Raw genomic sequence first — 22,119 nt, forward strand, 5'->3', positions numbered from 1 at the left:
CCTATATGTTACATATTATATATAATATACCTATGTTATGTATTATTATAATATATATTATATACCTACATGTTATATTATAATACATATTATATGCCTATATTATATTATATGCCTATATATTATATATTATGTTACATACCTATATATTATATATATTATATATATGTTATAATATATAATATATACCTATATATTATGTTATATATACCTATATATTATATAGTATTATAACATATATACACCTATATAGTATATATAATATATTATATACACCTATATATTATATATAACATATAATGAATACTATACTAAATACTATGTGTATATATATTCATACTATAATGATTCATACTATAATGAGTTTGGAAATCTCGGGCTGACCACCCTATAAATCCCTGGTCCACAGTTGCTAAGTATGACCACTTCGCAGCCCTGCTTCCTTAGCAATTACTGATTAGTACCAGGATATCGAGCACCTCCTCTTTGCCAGATACCAAGATGACTAAATTGCAGTTCTGAAATTATCCTCACTGTACCAAAATATGACAAAAGTATTTAAAATCATTTATTTATCCTTATATTATCTTATAGGCTGGAATGGTAGCTCTTCCAGAGTTCAAATATGATTACATTTTCATCAATTAAATGCTTTATTTATGGGAGCCAGTAACATGAGCACATGTTGAAACAGTATGTCTTTGTTATGATTAAATCAGGAGCTATTTCATTCACCAACATAAGCACTGTCAAAAATTCCTATGGCCTAGTGATGATGTAGTAGCCATCCTAAAGTATTATAAAAAGATTAAAGGAAAAGACCATGTTCAGTTATGAAAAGACTTGAAACTATTCTGTAATTTCATGGTTGCTGTTTCTCAGTTTTCTCATGTCCACACATGAGAAACTTCATTTCAATAGAACAAATGCTTGTTAACCATTTATCAAGAAAAAAGATTGAGTACCTACTATGTATGTGCCTGGCACTTTTTATGTATTGTATGCTACATAGGCACACACAACACTGTCTGACACATGGTAAGCTTAATATTTAAGTGTTTATTATTTTTTAATGATCTCTTATTTAATCCTAGCTATTCTGCTTAACTCATACAATGAAAACTCCATTTTACAGATGAGGAAAAGTTAACATGTCAGTTCCTATACAGTCATGCATCGCTTAATAATGAGGATATATTCTGAGAAATTTGTTGTTTGGCAATTTTGTCATTACTCAAACATCATAGGGTGTACTACACGAACCTAGATGGTGTGGCCTACTACACAACTAGGCTATACGGTATAGCCTACTGCCCCTAGGCTACAAACCTGTAGACAAATGTAACACAATGGTATTTGTGTACCTAAACATATTTAAACATAGAAAAGGTATAGTCAAAATATGTCATAAAAGATAGAAAATGAGGCCAGGCGCGGTGGCTCACGCCTGTAATCTCAGTACTTTGGGAGGCCAAGGTGGGCAGATCACTTGAAGTGAGGAGTTCGAGACCAGCCTGGCTGACATGGTGAAACCCTATCTCTACTAAAAATACAAAAATTAGCTGGGTGTGGTGGCGGGTGCCTGTATTCCCAGCTACTCAGGAGGCTGAGGCAGGAGAATTGCTTGAACCTGGGAGGTGGAGGGTGCAGTGAGCCGAGATCATGCCACTACACTCCAGCCTGGGCGACAGAGTGAGACTCCGTCTCAGGGAAAAAAATGAAAGATAAAAAATGGAACACTTATATAGGGCACTTATCATGAATGGAGCTTGCAGGACTGGGAAGTTGTTCTGGGTGAGTCAGTGAGTGGTGAATGAATGTGAACGCCTGGGATATTACTGTACACTACTGTAGACTTTCTAAACACTGTACATGTAGGCTACACTAAACTTGTTTTAAGAATACTTTTCTTCCTTCAATAATAAATTAACCTTAGCTTACTGTAACTTTATAAACTTTTTGAGTTAAAATTTTTTTGACTTTTTTGTAATAAACCATAGCTTAAAATACAAACATTGTATAGCTATACAAAAATATTTTTTCGATCCACATCCTGTCCCACTGGAAGACCTTCGGGAGCAATAACATGCATGGAGCTGCCATCTCCTTGGTAACAATGCCTCCTTCTGGAATACCTCCTGAACGACCTGTCTGAGGCTGGCTTAAGGTTAATTTTTTTAATAAGTAAAAGGCATATACTCTAAAATAATGATTAAAAAGTACAGTAAACACATAAACCACAAACACAGTCATTTATTATCATGCTCAAGTATTATGTAACGAACATAACTATATGTGTGATGCTTTTATACAACTGCCAGTGCAGTAGGTTTATTTACACCAGCACCACAACAAACATGAGTAATGTATCTCACTATGACTTTAGGATGGCTACTACATCATCACTAGGCTATAGGAATTTTTCAGCTCCATTATAATTGTATGGGACCACCATCATATATACAGTCCACCACTGACTGAAACACCATCATGCCATGCATGACCGTAGATAGGAAGCAGCAGGGGCAGCATTTGAAAACTCATCTGATTCCAGAGCCTGAGCTCCTTAGTCTTTCTGGGCCCTGGACTTTCCTTGGAGCTCAGAGAATACAAGGATAATTGTGAGGTATGTCTTATACCATAGAGTGATGGACCTAGATGATCTACGCTCAAGTCGTTTTATTCATTCATTCATTTAACTTCTAAGTTCCATACTGTTCTACTTAAAATGGTGAGTAACCAAGAGTCTGGATGGCACCTAGACAGATGCTGCCATCTATAAGCTTCTAAAATCTTATTCTAGTAGGGCCCTAAAACAGATTAATTCATATGAAAGGATAAAAGCTAAAACCAAAACTCTAAATTAATGAACACCTTACTAGTATATACACTAAGAAACTACTTTCTTCACAGCATTGTACAAAGTTAAACCCAGTCTAGATTCAATTCTCTCCAATTCTGTAATGGTCACTACTAGTAGCCTAACAAGTCATTTTCTCTACCTCTTCCTCTTTGCCACTAAATCCCTCATTTGTTCGGGTAACAAAGTTTCATATACTGGATTGTGCCCAATCTCATGCCTCTTTGTTAGGTAACTGTATTCTGAGTCTTCCTTGTGGCCATGTGACCCAGTCCTGGCTAAAGAGAAGAGAAAGTATGCTGAGGAGCTTGTAGGAAATGTATGTTCATTCCTAAGAGAGGCAACATAGTTTCAAAAATGTCTTGAGTTTGTGTAATATCAACAATGTTCATCTGACAGTGGTAATTCTCACTACTCAGGTCAGCAAACACATCACATTAAAATGTTTTCAGCCTATATATTCTACTTCTCTCAGAGTCCATGGCTATTATGTGTCAGGTCCTGTTCTAGGCACCAGTGTAGAATAAGGAACAAATCAGACTAAAATCTCTGCTCCGGAAGCATAGCTGGTACTCAATAAATACTTGTTTAAATAATTAATTGTAAATTCAAATGATTAATAAACTAAAACTTTGATAGAATAAACCACTAATTAGTTCTAAAATAGGTAAGTTTAACTTAAACTCATATTCAGATAATTTTATATACTGAACCTCTGAGACCAAATGATATAGCTAAAAATGTATCTTTTTGACACCAGAAAATATTGAATGTAAAAGGTATTGGCAGGCAATCATACTTACTACAAGAAAACTAGGCCAGGCGCTGTGGCTCGCGCCTGTAATCCCAGCACTTTGGGAGGCCGAGGTGGGCGGATCATGAGGTCAGGAGTTCGAGACCATCCTGACTAACATGGTGAAACCCCGTCTCTACTACAAAAATACAAAAAATTAGCTGGGTGTGGTGGCGGGCGCCTGTAGTTCCAGCTACTCGGGAGGCTGAGGCCGGAGAGTGGCATGAACCCAGGAGGCGGAGCTTGCAGTGAGCCAAGATCATGCCACTGCACTCCAGCCTGGGCGACAGAGCGAGACTCTGTCTCAAAAAAAAAAAAGAAATGAAAACTAAATAATTTCTGATTTTCCAACAAAAAACATACGTATGCAAATTGAAAGAAAGTGTTCCTTTAGTATTAATTTTGCTATACCTCTAAGGGATATGTCTGAAGGGTACACTAAGTACACAGAAGTACTCAATGAAGATTTAAATCAAATTTCAGAATGTGATTTCTGGCAAAAAAAAAAAAAAAAAAAAACTTATGAAAGGAAAAAGGGAAAGTGGAACTAGGAAACAAAATAATGAACATTTTGAATTATTCATGCATTTTGATGTCTTTCCCCTTCCTAATCTCTTTCCAATTACCATGATCAAGAATGGCCATATGACTAATTTTGACATTTGGTAGGGTAGCTTAAAGCTCTCTGGCACTTCATCAAATTTACATTAAGCAACAAGGAGTCTGGCAATGGGGCAGTTTAATCCTTAGAGATAGCCGAGAGACCAGTCAGGGACACTAACGTAGTTTAACTCTAAGAAGAGCTCAGCTACAGACAGAACAAAGCAGAAACCTGAAATAAAGGCCTCCAAATGTTTTTGAGGTTCTTAGCTCTAGGTTAAGGAACTGACCACAAACCAAAGAGACGTGATTCTAATCAGGCCTAGACAGTTGCTTGTCTTTACCCCACAAATAGCCATCTCTGTGCTCATCTCAGTATAGCCAGTCCCACAAAAAGGAAGACAACTGGGAGAGGAGAAGAGGAGGAGGAAAGATTTGAAAGCTCCCTGATGGCCACAATTGAAGATCAGAAAGACAGGTCAATTAAAGATATCAAGTGCACATATATGTGCCAGGAAAAGACAGCTTCCGACAGGACCAAAGAAACCTCCATTTGACAGTCTTCACTTTTTCCCCCACTAAATTCCTTGTTGCCTCAGATGTGATATTATGTCTACAAATTCCCTGGCACATGAACTGTTGAGAAACAACTAGAAGCAACATAAAAGCCAATTACATTACATTAAAAGCAGATTATTCTCCTGAGGAGGTTGAAAAATCAACTGAAGCTGAATACTGAGTATAACTAAACTTGTTCTACCCAAAGCTTGGCATAGTTAGTACCTCAAAAAAGATCACTCACCAGAAGAGGTGCTTAAGATGAGACTTTGCACTTCTGTCTTCATCAGTTGGGCAAAATATTTCTCTGAAAAGTGAACAACAAAACTCACATGCTGGGGAATGACCACTGGTGAGATAACAGACTAACCACAAAAAATGAGATCCAGCTTAAGTTGCACAGTCTACCATTTACCAGTTCAGTTTCCTTGTCTGTTACATAGGGAATATGATGAAGGGTTGTTGTGAACACTACTTTAGAGGCTACTGAACCTAGGCTACAACTTACCAACATACAAAATGTTTAAGTGGTTTACTTAGACCTCAAAACAGGAGAAAATCAAGACATATGAACGATAACACCATATCAAAAGTAACAGGGCAGTCCTGGCAAGGAAGCATATGGTCTTGGCAGCCAGACTGCTGGGTGTGAGTCCCAAGTACCCAGTGTGCTTGCTGTGTAGTAATCAGCTGATTAGTGAAGTAATCAGTTTATGCCTCAGTGTCCTCATCTGTAAAATGCAAATGCTAACAACAGTACCTATCTCACAAAGTTACCTTGATTATTCAATTAATGTACTTAAAAGTTTATTGCATAGCAAGCCCTCAACTATTACTGCTGTAATAAGCCTCTTACTAGAATGAATGTTTACTGTTTCAAAGATGATTCCCAACCCATAAGGAAGTGAAATGCCTTCTTTTTTTTTTTCTCAACAAATATCCTTCTAACCTCTCCTAGCAAACTTATACCATACACATTTTAAAATTAAAACACATTTCCTTATTAACTCTTTAATGGAATGGAGTAACATTGAATTAAGAGAGCAGCCAAAAGGTAATAAACAGCCATCATCAAAAATGTCAGAATCATCACGAAAGCATAAAAAACAAAGTCTTTCCCCAAGGGAGTAAGAGGCTCTGCCTCAAACCAGAAGAGGGCTGAGGGGAAGTTATAGTGGTTAACTTAGAGAGACCCTTGGGAGGTCCAATCACTCACCAAACTTTATTAACTCATGATTATAAGGCAGGATGCTCTGGGGATTTTGCTGCTTTGTATTGTTACATTAAACATACAAGCATTTTTAAAAGCTCTATGTTGGAATTTTAAGATGCCTAGACTATAGATACATATGCTGTACAATTAATTCACTGGAATGTTTTTAAGTTTAAGACCCTACAAGAACTAGATCATCAGTTATAAATACTGAGAACTTTTGGATAGGCTACCACCCCTCAAAAATCACGACAGGCAACCATACAGGTCAGTACCTCAAGAACACCTCAAGAACCTGTCCCTCAAGAATCTGTCCCTCAAGAACGCCTCCCAACTCCAGGGTAATGCTGCTGCAAGGGCATCCTTGGGGAAACACCATGGTGAATGTCTCCTGCAAAACACTGAGCCAATACCTAAGAGGCGTGCTGAACATTTAATAACAATGATACAACGAACAAGTATTAGTTATTCAGAAAAAGTATAAATTATTTAGAACACAAAACAACTCTTCAGGAGCTTTTAAAATAAGTGCTTCCAAAAAAGGAGTAAATCTCTGGTCACTACTAGAGATGTACTACATAACACATTAAATCTGTAAAATAATTTGGCACAAAAAGTTAAATAGACACGAGGAAAAAACCAGCCTAGGTTATGATAATTAATTCGGAATCTAAACAAACTCATATGCAAGATGTAAAACCAAAACCCTAACTGGCAGAATAGCAGTCTACTTACTTACCTGTTATTTCCAAAGAGCAGCAGGACACTTGGCAGCCTTCTATTTGGTTAGTATTAGACCCTAGTCACACCTCAATAGTTGCTTTTATAGACTTCAGTACCCCCACGTCTTTCAATCTAACATACGTAAACATTCTCTGAAAGCCAAAAGTATCTATGTTAAATATATAGAAATTTTCAGTTAAATCTCTATACCTGTCAAACAGAAAGATTCCTCTTCCGGATTTCTTTTATCCGCTTTTCTATTCTTTCCTTAAAAATTATTCGGTTTCTTTCCTACCACTAAATTATTATTTTGTGAACTTAAATGCAATTTTACAAAGGTGGCCAGTTTTCTAAGATTAGGACTTACCAACTCCACTTTACAGTGCTTAGTACAAAATTATTGGTATAATTTTCAATCCTTAATAATACTATGCTACTAATGGTCATGTTTTCATGTGTTATAAGCAACATGCCTTCCGGGAATCTGAGGCACGAGAATGATGTGAACCCGGGAGGCAGAGCTTGCAGTGAGCCGAGATCACGCCACTGCACTCCAGCCTGGCTGACAGAGCGAGACTCCATCTCAAAAAAAAAAAAAAAGAAAGGAAAGAAAGGAAAGAAAGGAAAGAAAGGTGGCCGGGCGCGGTGGCTCAAGCCTGTAATCCCAGCACTTTGGGAGGCCGAGGCGGGCGGATCACGAGGTCAGGAGATCGAGACCATCCTGGCTGACACGGTGAAACCCCGTCTCTACTAAAAAATACAAAAAACTAGCCGGGCGAGGTGGCGGGCGCCTGTAGTCCCAGCTACTGGGAAGGCTGAGGCAGGAGAATTGCGTGAACCCGGGAGGCGGAGCCTGCAGTGAGCTGAGATCCGGCCACTGCACTCCAGCCTGGGCGGCAGAGCGAGACTCCGTCTCAAAAAAAAAAAAAAAAAAAAAAAAGAAAGGAAAGAAAGGGAAGAAAGGGAAGAAAGGAAGGAAGGAAGGAAGGAAGGAAGGAAGGAAGGAAGGAAGGAAGGAAGGAAGGAAGGAAGGAAGGAAGGAAGAAACGTGCCTTCCATAAAACTCTTCCTATTCCTACTAATGTTCATGTTTTATAAGAAAAAAATAAGGCCAGGTGTGGTGGCGGCTCACACCTGTAATCCCAACACTTTGGGAGGCTGTAGCGGGCAGATCATGAGGTCAAGAGATTGAGAACCTGGCTAACATGGTGAAACTCTGTCTCTACTAAAAATACAAAAATTAGCTGGGCATGGTGGCGCACGCCTGTAGTCCCAGCTACTTGGGAGGCCGGGAGAATTGCTTGAACCCGGGAGGCAGAGGGTACAGTAAGCCGAGATTGCGCCACTGTACTCCAGCCTAGCGACAGAGCTAGACTCCATCTCAAAAAAAAAAAAAAAAATAAGAAAAGAAAAAAATAGTGTTTACATAATGTATAACTTATTTCAGTCTTGGACAAAACTATCATTGAAACAGACAGGTGCCTGAAGTCATCCAAACAGACTGACAAGAATTTAAAAGTTCATTATTTGCAAATTAACAATGCAAAAGGTAGGCTTGAGGCAGAAAATTGGTTACTAATGTCTCCTTCAAAGGGAAAAAATTTCCAGCACCATCTATTAAAACTGTTTGGATATATTCCAAAGGCTAGTTGTCTTTGAGAATTTTTCTTGGGAGGGGTTGTTATTTTAATTGTTGTATTTAAACTGTTCAAAAAATAAATGGGCTTAGTTGGTCAAAACACAACCACTCACTCAGGAAAAACATCATCATAAAGGTAAAAATAACTCAAAGCATACACCTGAAGTCATTAAAAGGTTTTTCCTCAGTTTTGTCTTATAGGATGTGAGATAAATGCAGTATTATTCTCTATTAAAGTATAAAAGACAACTCGACTCAGTTGATAAACTCACATTAAATTCCTCCAAAATGGTATTTTGAAGAGTATCACAGGCTCAGCCACATCAAGTTTGGAATTTTGTGACACAGAGTCAGATGACAGGACACTCAGCCCTTCCTGACTTGGAAACCAAAACCAAATGCTTAAAGAGACTTAATGTCAAATCTAACTATCCAATGTCTTAAGTTTACTTCAAATTCACCTCAAAGCAATCTTTAAAGAAAAAAAATCAATAAGCCATTCAAACACCAGAAGACTACTTTTCTCGGAATCTTTAACAAAATGTCAAACAAATTCAGATTGTTGGACAGCTAAACTTCAAAGAGCCACCTTAATATTTGAAAATGTCAAGAAAGAGCTGAGCAAGAAAGAAAGGAAAGGGAGGGAGAGAAGAAGGAAAGAAGGATGGATGGAAAGAAGGAAGGAAGGAAAAGTTTTCTCAACTTTAACAAATACTATTATCAAAACTAAGAAGTTTTGGCCTTGGGAATTCAGACATTATGCATAAAGCAAGGAAATAAACCTAATGAACAGATATTACTACTATGGGGTGATGTCAACCTTGCAATTTTAGAGAGATATTAATGAAGTGGGGTGAAGTATAAAGAGAATAATTTTTTCACTTCAAATGATGAGTAATGAAGTTCAACATATAAACATTTTTTGTTTGTTCATTTTTTCCCAAATAACTACTTTACACCCACATTACTGTCTCATTTGCAAACGTCTGCATAGTATCTTCAGCAACTACCCAGCACTGCACTTTTACATACATTAAGCCAGCTGCCTGGATGATTTTTTTAAATCGCTCTTTGTTTCACTGAATAACTGAGGCTGGTGACTCTAAAAGTTACAAAAAACTTCAGTAAGTAACACCCAGTCCAACAGTCCTCAACAGTTCTGTGGTACACACCATTACCTAATGTGCCAACATTTCCACAAATAACAACAGCTCTCCATTACCCTATAGTGCTTCTCTAGAGAATTCTTCCCTACCTGCGGTGGTTTGAATGTTGTGTCTACCCAAAATTCAAATGTTGAAACTTCTTTTTTTTTTTTTTTTTTTTTTTTTTTGAGATGGAGTTTCGCTCATGTTGCATAGGCTGGAGTGCAGTGGCACAATCTCAACTCACTGCAACCTCCACCTCCTGGGTTCAAGCAATTATCGTGCCTCAGCCTCCCGAGTAGCTGGGACTACAGGCACGTGCCACCACGCCTGGCTAATTTTTGTATTTTTAGTAGAGATGGGGTTTCACCACGTTGGCCAGGCTGGTCTTGAACTCCTGACCTCAGGTGATCCACCCACTTCGGCCTACCAAAGTACTGTGATTACAGGCACGAGTCACCTCACCCAGCCTGCACGTTGAAACTTAATTCCTAATACGACAGTATTAAGATGTGGGGCCTTTCAGGAAGTGACTGGATCAATGCCATTACAAGAAGCTTCTGAGAGCTGCCTGCCCCTTCTTGCTCTCACATTCCCTTCTGCCTTCCACCACGTGAGGATGCACCATCAATGAGGAATGACACCTTCCCAGACACTAAATCTGCCAGCACCTTGATTTTGGATTTCTCAGACTCCAGAATAGTGAGAAAATAAGTTTCTATTATTCACAAGTTACTGAGTCTCAGGTGTTCTGTCAAAGCAGCACAAATGACTAACACATCATCCATCCCCAAGGAGGAGGTTGTCCGTTTCTGTGTTCCAACACCATCAATGACAAAAAACTCCCCACGACTACCTTCTAGGATAATCTATTCCACTTCTAAGCAGCTCCGCCACAAAGTCTGTCTTTAACCTGCTGCCAAGTCCCTATGGCTTCTAACCATTGCTGTTGCCCACTGAGAACAAGTCTGCGCTCATTCACTCACACAAAGCCCTTTATATAGCTGAAAGAACTAACGTTCATCAACTGTTCTTCCTAAACAGGTCCTGAGTTGCTTCACCTTCCTAGTCTCTCCCCTAAAATACATTCCAGTTTATCTGTAGTCCAAAACAGAATACAAAAGAATAAAGTATTGTTTATAACACAAAGGATACGTGTTTGAAAATGGATGCCTTTATTTTACACTATGTGATTATTACACATTGTATGTCTGTATCAAAACATCTCACATACCCCATAAATATATACACCTCTATGTAGCCACAAAAATTAAAATAAAGTTTTTTTAAAAAATAATAAATTAAAATGTTAAAGTGATTTTGATTTCTGCTTTATATTGTGTATTTCTGTGACTAGGCAAACCAGGTCATGGGTAAATCTGCTCAGTTAATTAGACTTTGATATTGAGATCTTGGTAATCAGTCTTAATGGAACAAAAAATTCTCCTTCCTCAGTATGTTTCCTTAAACTAACCAATCATTTTATAAAAGCAGATCATCTTTCAGAAGGAAAAACTAAGGGAAATCATAGGTGGGTTAGCACACTCCACAATGTAAAGGAAACAATAAATATATATTCCCATGGAGAATTCCATTCTCTCCCTTCAAAACTACCACAGCATTTTGTGGGACCCTCTAGAAGAGCATTTCACCTAGAGTGATTCAGGCCTACCTGCTCCTCAGGGTCTGGGCCCCACCTTCATCTTTCTCTGTGATTTTACACTGTGCCTGACAGTGGTGAGCTTGCAAATTCTGTCTGAATGAAACTGATCAGGAGTAGTTCTGGCAGCTAGTTAGACAGAATTGGAGTCTCAACACTCATTATTTATCATACTCATCCTTTAATTTAAAAGGGGGCCAAGAAAACTAAATTATTTAAAGATTTCCCAATTTCTGAAAATATAATGCTATATCAGGTTTTTTTAAAATAGCTCAAAAAATAGTACATAGAGTGGGTAAAAAGGGTAGGAAAATTTTTTTTCTATGCAAAAGCCTTAACATTTATAAATTTCAACCAAAACCCCATAAACAACATGTAGTTTTTGCACTGTGTAGTCCATATGCTAAACGGACATGTTTAGTTACACGTTTCTTGAGTAGTACTTTTTATTTATAGCAAAGCTATTCCATCTTATACATTATATTACACGTAAAAGTCCATTTTAAACCAAATTACTTCAAAATTTGACCTATTTTACATCTAGCACAGACTACCTGTTCTGCTATACTGTTTAAATGCCTGCTATATTCGCAGCAGTTACTTTATAAAACACATAATCCTTATGTGCTGGCAGTAAATTTCTATACCTTTAAGGGATAATTCTAGGCTAATCAATTAGTGTATCAACCTTCCCTATCCCCGACCCCACTCATTCACTTAGCCCTGACCATGCTAAGCATCTGCTACATGTAACTCCCAGTAGGAGGTACAACTATGTAGAAAACACTACAAAGTTACTGTGACAGTATTTAAAACAGATACACTGACAGCCAAAAAAAGGGGGGAAAAATCCCATACAAAAATTCTGAAAACAGAGTTAACAAGATACAAAAGAAAAATAATAACAGTAAAATAGCAAGAGCTCAGTATAATTTATGTCAATTTTTTAACTTTTCTTACTTATACTGAAGATCAAGGAAAGAACAGAAAATCCTTTTATAACAATACAACAGTGTAAGAGATAGAAGCACCATAAGTCAAAGCTAAAAAATAAAAAATAAAAAAAACGCAACCAATTATTATACACTCATTACAAAATACTACACCGGGAAAAGGTCAAAACTGTAATTTGCTCTTAGAAAGCAGTAATTCAGGATATGTACAGTCTAGGCCTGTAAAGCACATCTTTATAATACAAGTAGAACACTTTCAGACAGTTTCCAATAGAACGGTTTCTTCGTAAGCCATTACTGCAGAGGAAAACAACAGCAGACAAATCCTCAACCTGCTAGTAAGTTCAAACTGCTTACCAATTAAACTGGGAAATAATGCATTAGAAAAAATACCTACTTGTTAACAAAGTCATTGCATTTGTAACTAAAGAGATCACACACAACTGTACCATCTGGTCACAAAACAGAAGATAAGGGCAAGTTTCTTTTTATAAAACTATTCCAGCTAATAAATGATGATGGAATGACAGAATCTCTATTAAATTACTGGATCTAGGTGTTGACCATCAAAAACAGACACTTACATGAATCATAAGAGACAACCTAAAACATTATGTGCCTCCTAATGGAAGAACACAACACCAACTATTAAACTATCTTTCAAAAAAAAAAAATCAAACTTGAATCTGATTGAGCTTCTAAACACCACAGAGAAGTTAGAGGAACATGTTTGTTTGTTTGTTTATTGAGACGGAGTCTCGCTTTGTGGCCCAGGCTGGAGTGCAGTGGGGCCATCTTGGCTCACCACGATCTCTGCCTCCTGGATTCAAGCAATTCTCCAGCCTCAGCCTCCCAAGTAGCTGGGATTACAGGCATGCACCAGCACGCCCAGCTAATTTTTATATTTTTACTAGAGATGGGGTTTCACTATGTTGGCCGGGATGGTCTCAAACTCCTGACCTAAGGTGATCTGCACACCTTGGCCTCCCAAATTGCTAGGATTACAGGCATGAGCCACCGTGCTGGCCTAGAGGAACATGTTAAACACCACAATGGTGAGCCAATCAGCAAAATCAAACTCTGGAAAAGCTGTAAGACAAACTACCTGGTTTTATCAAATAAATTGGAAAGAAAAAAAGAGCAAGAAATTGAGAAGGACACTATAGGTTAAAAGAAATTTAAAATGAAATTTTAAAAACAATTTGAAAAAAATCTATTCACTGTAGCAGAAGGAAGGAAGGAAGGAAAAAAAAAAAAAAAAAGGAAACAAAGGAAAAGAAAAGCCTGTACACTGATACACTGAAACTGGAAAATATGGCTTAGTTAACTAAAAAAAAACCTAAATAAATGGAGAGGCATACCATATTCACGGACTAGAAGATTCAAAGATGCCAAAGGTAATTTAATGGAAATGGAAAAAGGATAGTATTTTCAATAAATTGTACAGAAACAACTGGATACCCACATGGACAAAAATGAACCTCAACCTTACCTCACACCATACATAAAAACTCAAAATGGACCATAAACCTAAATGTAAGAGCCAATATTTTTTAATATCCAGAAAAAGAAAATAGAAAATCTTTCTGAGCTTGGACTGGCAAATAATTTTTATTTTTATCTTGAGGCAGGGTCTTGCTCTGTAGCCAAGGTTGGAATGCAGTGGCACGATCACTGCTCACTGCAGCCTTGACCTCCAGGGCTCAAACAATCCTCCCATCTCAGCCTACTGAGTAGCTAGGACTACAGGCATATGCCACCATGCCTTGCTAATTTTGCGTATGTTTTGTAGAGAAGTGGTCTCACTATGCTGCCAGGCTGGTCTCAAACTCCTGAACTCAAGTGATCCTTTTGCCTCAGCCTCCCAAAGTCCTGGGATTACAAGTGTGAGCTACTGCACCCAGCATGGCAAGTAACTTTAAAACATGACACCAGAAAAAGCACAAACAATAAATTGGGACTGTATCAAAGTTTAAAACGTTTGCTCTTCAGGCCAGGCGCAGTGGCTCACGCCTATAATCCTAGCACTTTGGGAGGCTGAGGTGGAAGGATCACCTCAGGTCAGGAGTTTGAGACCAGCCTGGCCAACATGGCGAAACCCCATCTCTACTAAAAATACAAAACTTAGCCAGGCACAGTGGTACGTGCCTGTAGTCCCAGTTACTCAGGAGGCTGAGGCAGGACAATCACTTAAACCTGGGAGGCGGAGGTTGCGGTAAGCCAAGATCGCGCCACTACAGTCTAGCCTGGGCAACAGAGACTCTGTCTCAAAAAAAAAAAAAAAAACTTTCGCTCTTCAAAGACACAATGAAGAAAAAAGACAAGCCAGAGGCTTAAAAAGAGAATTTTTTGCAAACATATGCCTAATACGGATTTGTATCAAAAAGCTCTTAAAAATAAATAATCCAATTTTTTTGTTTGTTCGTTTTTTGTTTTTGTTTTTTTGAGACAGGGTCTCGCTCTGGTCACTAGGCTGCAGTGCAGTAGCACCATTTTGGCTCACTGCAGCCTCAATTTCCTGGGTTCAAGCAATCCTCCTGCCTCAGACCTGCCAAGTAGCTGGGACTAGAGGCGCACGCCACCACACCCAGCTAATTTTTGTATTCTTTTTAGTAGAGACAGAGTTTCACCTGTTACCCAGGCTGGTCTCAAGTTCCTGAGCTCAAGCGATCTGCCCGCCTCAGCCTCCCAAAGTGCTAGGATTACAGGCATGAGCCACCACACCCGTATAACAATCCAATTTTTTTTAATGAGCAAAAGATTTGAATAGGTACTGCAGCAAAGAAAATATATGAATGGCAAATAAGCACATGAAAAGATAATTAGTCACTAGGGAAATACAAATTAAAACCACAATGAAGTATCATCAGACACCAACTAAAATGGCTAAAAGACGAACAATACGAAGTTTAATAAGGATGTAGAAGCGAGTCCTCATACAATGCTCGCGCAAACGTAAAAATGGTATAGACACTTTGAAAATGGTTCGGCAATTTCTTAAAAAGCTAACCATAGGCCAGGCGCGGTGGCTCACTCCTGTAATCCCAGCACTCTGGGAGGCAGAGACAGGCGGATCACGAGGTCAGTAGATCGAGACCAGCGTGGCTAATACGGTGAAACCCCTTCTCTACTAAAAATACAAAAAATTGGCCGGGCATAGTGGCGGGCGCCTGTAGTCCCAGGTACTCGGGAGGCTGAAGCAGGAGAATGGCGGGAACCCGGGAGGTGGAGTTTGCAGTGAGCTGAGATCGCGCCACCGCACTCCAGCCTGGGCGACTGAGCAGGACTCTATCTCAAAAAAATAAAAACCACACACACACACACACAAAAATTAGCTGGGAGTGATGGCGGACGCGATGGCGGGTGCCTATAGTCCCCGCTACTTGGGAGGCTGAGGCAGGAAAATGGCGGGAACCCGGGAGGCGGAGCTTGCAGTGAGCCGAGATCGCGCCACCGCACTCCAGCCCGGGTGACTGAGCAAGACTCTATCTCACAAAAAAAAAACAAAATAAAACAAAACAAAACAAAAAAACACAAAAATTAGCTGGGCGTGATGGCAGGCGCCTGTAGTCCCAGCTACTTGGGAGGCCGAGGCAGGAGAATGGCTGGAACCCGGGAGGCGGAGCTTGCAGTGAGCCGATATCGCGCCACCGCACTCCAGCCTGGGTGACTAAGCAAGACTCTATCTCAAAAAAAAAAAAAAAAAAACCCACACACACAAATTAGCTGGGCGTCATGGCGGGCGCCTGTAGTCCCCGCTACTTGGGAGGCTGAGGCAGGAAAATGGCGGGAACCCGGGAGGCGGAGCTTGCAGTGAGCCGAGATCGCGCCACTGCACTCCCGCCTGGGCGACTGAGCAAGACTTCGTTTCAAAAAAAAAAAAAGCTAAACAGACTTATCATACAACCGAGCAATTCCACTCTTGGGGATCACCAAAAAGAAATGAAAACAGCCACATAAAGACTTTAACACAAGTGTTCACTGCTAAGAACTAGAAATAACCCAAATGTCCGTAAACTGGTGAATGGATAAACAAAATGTTTTACCCATCTATACAATGGAATTATTCTCCCAGCACTTTGGGAGGCCGAGGCGGGCAGATCACAAGGTCACGAGATCGATACCATCCAGGCTAACACTGTGAAACCCTGTCTGTACTAAAAACACAAAAAAATGAGCCTGGCACGGTGGCGGGCGCCTTTAGTCCCAGCTACTCGGCAGGCTGAGGCAGGAGAATGGCGTGAACCCGGGAGGCGGTGCTTACAGTGAGCCGAGATCACGCCACTGCACTCCAGACTGGGCGACAGAGCCAGACGCCATCTCAAAAAAAGGGGGGGGGATTATTCTCAGCAATAAAAACAAACTACTGATACATGCAATAACAAGGATGAATCTCAAAAACTTCACGCTATATGAAACATGCCAGACACAAAAGACTACATATTGGATGATTCTATTTGTGTGAAATTTCTAGAAAAGGCAAAATGGTACAGAAAATACATGAGTGGTTTCCCGGAATCGAGATGCATTGTCTGTAAATGACCACATTTTGGGGGTGATAAAATGTTCTAAAACTAAATGGTGATGATGGTTGCATAACTCTATACAATTACTAAAATTCATCAAGCACGTCACTTACGATATAAAATATGTTTCAATAAAACATTTTTTTTAAAAAAGGTATCAACGTGTTGGTCATTTGGATCCTATAAACAATATTTTTAAAATTTATTCTTGTTATTGTAAAATACACATAAAATTTACCATTCTAATCACCTTAAATGTATAGTTCTGTGGCATTAACGACATTCACAATGTTGTACGAGAAAATTTTTTAAATTATACCATGTGTAACAATGGGAACTGAGCTCTGCATAAATTCCAGTGTTCATAAGAAAAAATGTATATCAGGCCGGGCATGGTGGCTCACGCCTGTAATCCCAGCACTTTGAGGCAGGCGGATCACGAGGTCAGGAGATCGAGACCATTCTGGCTAACATGGAGAAACCCCGTCTCTACTAAAAACACAAAAAATTAGCCGGGCGTGGTGGCGGGCGCCATTAGTCCCAGCTACTCGGGAGGCTGAGGCAGGAGAATGGCGTGAACCCAGGAGGCGAAGCTTGCAGTGAGCCACTGCACTCTAGCCTGGACGACAGAGGAAGACTCTGTCTCATAAAAGAAAAGAAAAGAAAAAGTGTAGATCAATAATATTATTTTGCTAACGCCTTGGAGAGAGTAAAGGTTGGGTGCAGCTTCAAGCTGAGGGCCACCCACCATGCCCCCATCGTGGTGGTTCCCCCAGGTGCTGAAGGGCCCAGCCATAGCTCTCGCTCTCGCAGGGTCCCTCCAGTGTCTCTACTGTTTCCTACCTAGGAGTGGCTGCAGCCATGGCTAAGAAAGCGCCAGCGCCCACCCACCTGGACCGAGGGACTGGTTCTGCTCGTACTACACTGGTTCTGCTCCTCGTCATCTCGGCGGTTTAGGCAGAACCCCAACGAGCTTGTGATCTGGGTCCTGTGGGCGTATGAACAGGGGGCCAGCCCTGTCCCTCAACCCTGGGGAGCTGGTCCACAATGTCTTCCGCTACCACTGCAAGGGCCTGTAGGGCGATGGCTGTGCAGCGCTGCTCACCTGGCTACTGATGGCCTGGCACCCGCGGAGCTGCCCTGCCGGCCATCGACCACCATGGAGGGAGCAGTCAGCTGGCGCGCGAGCTGGATACTAAACTGGCTCTACCATGAGCCGCCCTCGGCCCCTCCACCTCCTCTTACCCCTTGTCTTCCATGCGTAAGCCAGGGACGCCAGAGGACGTGCTCTTCGCCCAGGGCCTGCGCCGGCGTCTACTGATCAAGGGCCCAGTACAAAGGCCGTCATGGAGATCCAGATCTTCGCCAACAGCGGCCTGCTCTGGTTCCAGGGCCAGCCAGGCCGCGCAAGGACCTCACGACTGGCTGCTGGGCCAGGGCGTTCCCGGGGTGAAGATGAATAAGCAGACCACCAAAGGCTTCTGGAACCCTACATGAGGGAGGCCAAGCGCAGCCGTGGACACCGGCCTGCAGGCTGGGAAAGGAGCCAGCGCCCCACCTCCTCTGACCAGGCCTGCGGGGAGGAGCCACCCACGCGCCACAGCAAGTCCTGGGCCTGGCCCTGCATTCCAGGGTGGGGCAGGGAGGCTGGATTCTGAGAGAACTGCTTCCGGGATGCACTGGGAAAGTCATGGAGTTCCGGACATCGCAGGGGGGGCAAAAAGCCTTGGTCAGTGCTCTCTTGGTGTATCCCTCCAGCTTCCAGAGGGGAAGCCACACCCTGATGCTATGCTCAAGGGCTCCAGAATACAGGAGTTCGTGTCCTTGCCCCCAACCACTGCTGTGGGTGTCACTGGCCAAAGATCATGAGGGGAGTGGGCCACATCAGTGGCCACTTGCCATGACTCCCTGAGGAGGGTGAGCCCCGACTCATCCTGTGCCATGTTATGTTTCCACCCAGGCAGCAGGGTAGGAGGCACAGTGAGTGCCCACCCCTCTGCCTGATGGGACCCCAAGCTCTACAGACCAAGCAGGGGGACCCCATGACCCATGGCATGAAAGCATCTTGGAAGTTTTTACTTTTTTTTAGACAGAGTTTCGCTCTGTCACCTAGGCTGGAGTGCAGTGGCACAATCTCGGCTCACAGCAACCTCCGCCTCCCAGGTTCAAGTGATTCTCCTGCCTCAGCCTCACGAGGAGATGGGACTACAGACATGTGCCACCAATGCCCGGCTAATTTTTGTATTTTTAGTAGAGACGGGGTTTCACCATGTTAGCCAGGATGGTCTCAATCTCCTGACCTCATGATCCGCCTGCCTCAGCCTCCCAAAGTGCTGGGATTACAGGTGTGAGCCACCGTGCCCAGCCTACTCTTAAATTTTTTTAGGTTTTTATTTACTCACTGCTTTAAGCATCATACATGACACTTTGGTTTTATTCCTCCCTTTGTAATGTTTTTTCTCTTAAGCCACTTTTTTTTGCAATGCCTTCCTCTTTGAAAGCATTAAAAAAATAGTATTTTGTTTATATTTCAACAACAAAGAGTACTTAATGTTTGGCATACTAAAATATTTACCAATAAAACAACCTGATATTTGGATTTTTTTTTAAGTTTTAAAAGTGTGATCACTGTATTATGATCACACAATTACATGAGGAAAATGTCTTATTCTTAGAGATGTACGGTAAACTATTAAGAGTACTGGGTCATAATGTCTGCAATAGAGCCTCAAATGTTTCAGACGGGACTATATACATACATATATATGCCTATATATACATATATTACACATATACACATATATAAAAGACAGAAGGCAAACAGTGATTCTAGGTGAAAGACTAAAAGTGAGAACTCAGCAAAAACGTAAATTAGTACAGGTTTGTTGGAAAGCAGTATGATGACATCTCAAAAACAGAAGAAATTTACAAAAACTAAAACATGCATAATGCATGCTCTTTGACCCAACACCCCTTCTAAAAATTTATCTTTAAAAAACTCACACAAGACCACAAAGCAAAAAAGGGTATTAATTACAACATGTTTTTTAATGGTTTAATACTCAAATGTCTACTAATAGGTGGTTGGATGCTTAAAATGAAAAAAATAATATGAAAAGAAGAAATGGGTGTGGGTACAGATGAAACAGCATTGGCTTTGAGTTTATTATAGAAGGAATCTTTGAATAATGGTTATTTGGATGTTCATCTCACTGTTTAGTCTACTTTTATATATGTTTGACACTCTCCCTAACAAGTCAAAAACAAAAAAAAAAAACACAAAATTCCAAGGGCACAATTCTTTGCAAGCGGTCATCAACTCCTTTTCTTTCCCAAATTAGTAACATCAACATGGGAGGGAAGGTTCTACACTACATAAACAAGTACATATAAATATTAAAGTTCTTTCTGCCTGGGCAACATAGTGAGACCCTGTGTCTTAAAAAAAGATTTTCTTTTAGTTAGCTAGGTGTAGTGGTTCACACCTGTAGTCCTAGCTACTAGAGAGACTGAGACAGAAGGAATACTTGAGCCCAGAGGTTCAAGGCTGCAGTGAGCCATGATCGTGTGTCACTTTAGCTTGCATGATAGAGTGAGACTCCAACTCTTCAAAAAAAAGAAAAAGTTCCGGCCGGGCGCGGTGGCTCAAGCCTGTAATCCCAGCACTCTGGGAGGCCGAGGCGGGCGGATCACGAGGTCAGGAGATCGAGACCATCCTGGCTAACACGGTGAAACCCCGTCTCTACTAAAAAAAATACAAAAAACTAGCCGGGCGAGGTGGCGGGCGCCTGTAGTCCCAGCTATTCGGGAGGCTGAGGCAGGAGAATGGCGTAAACCCGGGAGGCGGAGCTTGCAGTGAGCTGGGATCCGGCCACTGCACTCCAGCCCGGGCGACAGAGCGAGACTCCGTCTCAAAAAAAAAAAAAAAAAAAAAAAAAAAAAAAAAAAAAAAAAAAAGAAAAAGTTCCATCACTCTTAATTGTTCTTACATCCTCAGGTCATCCCCGAACAGAAGAGTTTTGCTTTCAAGTATCTTGAATCCAGTAGTAAGTAGATGGCAGCTCACATTTACTGTGCTCTCACCAGCAAACAGCTCTTCATTTCTAATACAGGAACCACACTACTCTAGCTAAGGAAAGAAACAAGTGTAGAAAAAGCCAGGCACGGTGGCCATGCCTGTAAATTTTAGCACTTTAGAAGGCCAAAGCAGGACCACTTGAGTCCAGGAGTTTGAGACCAGCCTGGGAAACATAGGGAGATGGGAGATCCCATCTCTACCAAAAAAAAAAAAATTGTAAAAAATTTGCCAGGCATGGTGGCTCATGACTGTGGTCACGACTACCTGGGGAGGCTGAGGCTGGAGGATCATGTAAGCCCAGGAAGTCAAGGCTGCAGTGAGCACTGATGCTGCCACTGCATCCCAGCCTGGGCAACAGAGGAAGACCCTGTCTCACACACACACACACACACACCCCCACACACACATACACACACACACGCACACAAATGAAAGAAAAGATTATTGCCTGTTTTAAATTTTGTTTTCTATGGAGTTGTTCAGCTTTTCCTATTAAAAGTTCAAATATGTGTACTACATATTGTGTCATTTCTGAATTATAACAAAAGCAAGAGAGCTTAGAAATCACCCAGCCCAGCTGGGCACGATGGCTCACACCTGTAATCCCAGTACTTTGGGAGGCCAAGGCGGGTGGATCACGAGGTCAGGAGATCGAGACCATCCTGGCTAACATGGTGAAATCCCATCTCTACTAAAAATACAAAAAATTAGCCAGGCATGGTGGTGGGCGCCTGTAATCCCAGCTATCGGGAGGCTGAGGCAGGAGAATGGCGTGAACCTGGGAGGCAGAGTTTGCAGTGAGCCGAGATCGCGCCACTGCACTCCAGCCTGGGCGACAGAGTGAGACTTCGTCTCAAAAAAAAAAAAAAAAAAAAAGATATCACCCAGCCAGTATCTTGAATTAACAAACAAGCAAAACTATCCAGGCCCAAAGTTATTATTTCAAGTTATAATAATGTCAGTATTCTGTAGTTAGGAGGTATTCTCCACAGTCTAATTTGAATAAACTAAGTGCTCATTGAACACCTGCCGCAGTGAACTGTAATGAATAACGAGCAAAAATTGGAAGTCTGTCTTGTGGGTGCTAAACTCAGTCCAAGGCCACTGACTACCATCCAAAACCCTACAGTCATTGGGTTCAAGAGCCCACAAACTCAACACCTGCTCAGCACCAGCCTGCTTAAACTGGAAGCAGGAATTTTCAAAACAGCCTCCTCTTTCTTTCAGCAAGTCATATGATATTCATTAAGTTTCAAAGCAATGAGAAAATACAATGTAAGTTAAAATTAACCAAGACTGATAGTTATATGAAGATTTCTAGTTATTTGGTGTTTTTCCCCCCTTTTTGGTCCTGGCCGAGGCAAGCGGATC

At 41.0% G+C, this 22,119-nt stretch overlaps 2 protein-coding genes across 8 annotated transcripts in view; both read right to left on the reverse strand.

Annotated features, from left to right (window-relative positions):
* STIMATE (STIM activating enhancer) overlaps window positions 1-22,119 on the reverse strand; it is a 239,118-nt gene that overhangs the window by 151,803 nt on the left and 65,196 nt on the right. The gene's annotated exons all lie outside the window — the stretch shown is intronic.
* The window catches only part of SFMBT1 (Scm like with four mbt domains 1), a 150,942-nt gene that overhangs the window by 81,023 nt on the left and 47,800 nt on the right, over window positions 1-22,119 (reverse strand). For 3 of the 7 annotated variants that reach the window (XM_050781075.1, XM_050781081.1, XM_050781078.1), the window contains exon 2: window positions 5,056-5,118. The exons of the other annotated variants lie outside the window; for them this stretch is intronic. The gene's annotated coding sequence lies outside the window, so the exon portion shown is untranslated. The remainder of the gene's footprint in view (window positions 1-5,055; window positions 5,119-22,119) is intronic. 7 annotated transcript variants of the gene reach the window in all.

This window comes from Macaca thibetana, chromosome 2, assembly GCF_024542745.1.
Source record: "Macaca thibetana thibetana isolate TM-01 chromosome 2, ASM2454274v1, whole genome shotgun sequence".
NCBI lineage: Eukaryota > Metazoa > Chordata > Mammalia > Primates > Cercopithecidae > Macaca > Macaca thibetana.